This window comes from Zea mays, chromosome 4 (assembly GCF_902167145.1).
Source record: "Zea mays cultivar B73 chromosome 4, Zm-B73-REFERENCE-NAM-5.0, whole genome shotgun sequence".
Lineage (NCBI taxonomy): Eukaryota > Viridiplantae > Streptophyta > Magnoliopsida > Poales > Poaceae > Zea > Zea mays.
In genome coordinates, this window is record NC_050099.1 from 193,214,510 (window position 1) to 193,216,785 (window position 2,276).

Here is a 2,276-nt window from a genome sequence, read left to right on the forward strand (position 1 = left end):
CGGGACCGAACCCCTCGGGCGTGGTAGCGTCGCAGGGACTGCTGATACCGCGCCGAGTGTAGTAAGGCCATGTCCCGAGCCTCTTCCAGCCGGTCCAGTGAGTCTTCTCGGTTGGTTCGATTGCTTTGGTCGTCGTACGCCCTCGTCCTCGGGGAACCGTATTCTAAGTCCATGGGCAAGATGGCCTCGGCCCCATAGACTAGAAAGAACGGTGTGAAGCCCGTGGCTCGGCTCGGCGTTGTCCTCAGACTCCAGACCACCGAGGGGAGTTCCTTCATTCATCGCCTGCCGAACTTGTTGAGGTCGTTGTAGATCCTCGGCTTGAGTCCTTGCAGAATCATGTCGTTGGCATGTTCTACCTGCCCATTCGTCATGGGGTGAGCCACGGCGGCCCAATCCACCCGGATGTGGTGATCCTCACAGAAGTCCAGGAACTTTCTGCCGGTGAACTGGGTGCCGTTGTCGGTGATGATGGAGTTCGGGACCCCGAAGCGATGGATGATGTTGGTGAAGAACGCCACCGCCTGTTCAGACCTGATGTTGTTTAGGGGTCGGACCTCGATCCACTTGGAGAATTTGTCGATGGTGACCAGCAGGTGCGTGTAGCCCCCGGGTGCCTTCTGTAAGGGACCAACGAGGTCCAGACCCCACACAGCAAACAGCCAGGTGATGGGTATTGTTTGCAGAGCCTGAGCGGGTATGTGCGTCTGCCTTGTGTAGAATTGACACCCTTGGCAGGTGCGGACAATTCTAGTGGCGTCGGCCACCGCGGTCGGCCAGTAGAAACCTTGTCGGAAAGCGTTTCCAACAAGGGCTCAAGGCGCTACGTGATGACCGCAAGCCCCCGAGTGTATTTCTTGTAAGAGCTTCTGGCCTTCGGCGATGGATATGCATCGCTGGAGGATGCCGGAGGGGCTGCAGTGGTAGAGCTCCTTCCCGTCACCCAGCAAGACGAATGACTTGGCGCGCCGCGCCAGTCGCCGAGCTTCGGCTCTGTCGAGGGGTAGCTCTCCTCGGTGGAGATATTGCAGTTACGGGGTCTGCCAGTTTCGATTAGGCGTGACCCCACTCCGCTCTTCCTCGACGCGCAGTGCCTCACCCTCGGTAGCCGAGGGTGCCTCGGGCTGAGCCGAAGGTGCCTCGGGCTGGGCCGAGGGCGCCTCGGGCAGGGTCGAGACCTTCTCAGGCTTGGGCGTGTCGTCGGTCTTGACTGAGGGTTGATGTAGGTCTCGGGAGAAGACGTCTGGGGGAACCGTTGTCCGCCCCGAGGCTATCTTAGCCAGCTCGTCCTCAGTCTCGTTGTATCATCGGGCGATGTGGTTGAGCTCGAGCCCGTAGAACTTGTCCTCCAGGCGCCAAACCTCATCGCAGTAGGCTTCCATCTTCGGGTCGCGGCAGTGGGAGTTCTTCATGACTTGGTCGATGACAAGCTGCGAGTCACCGCGAGCGTCGAGGCGTCGGACCCCTAGCTCGATGGTGATGCGCAACCCGTTGACCAGAGCCTCGTACTCAGCCACGTTGTTGGACGCCGGGAAATGGAGGCGCAGCACGTAGCGGAGGTGCTTCCCGAGGGGCGAGATGAAGAGCAGGCCCGCGCCTGCCCCTGTTTTCATCAGCGACCCGTCGAAAAACATGGTCCAGAGTTCCGGTTGGATCGGAGCTGCCGGGAGTTGGGTGTCGACCCATTCAGCCACAAAGTCCGCCAAGACTTGGGACTTGATGGCCTTCCGAGGGGCGAACGAGATTGTCTCGCCCATGATTTCCACCGCCCACTTTGCAATCCTACCCGAGGCCTCTCGGCACTGGATGATCTCCCCCAGGGGGAAGGATGACACCACAGTCACCTGATGAGACTCGAAGTAGTGTCGCAACTTCCGCCGCGTCCAAATCACCGCGTACAACAGCTTCTGAATTTGTGGGTAGCGGATCTTGGTCCCGACGCTCTTGCTTGCGGTGCCGAGCCGAGGCGTTCGCCACTTGCCCACCGTAGATCATGAAGCAGCCACGGACCTCGGGGAACTCCTCTGCCTTGTGATCCCCCTTCTTATCGTTGTTTTGGGCCCTGCCACCTTCCGCAGGTGGCCCGACCTTGTGAAAGTGGCGCCGAAGCATGACACACTCCTCAAGGGTGTGCTTGACGGGCCCCTGATGATAGGGGCACGACTCCTTGAGCATCTTGTCGAAGAGATTGGCACGTCCAGGAGGTTTCCAAGGGTTCTTGTACTCAGCGGCGGCGACAAGGTCCGCGTCGGCGGCGTCGCGTTTCGCTTGTGACT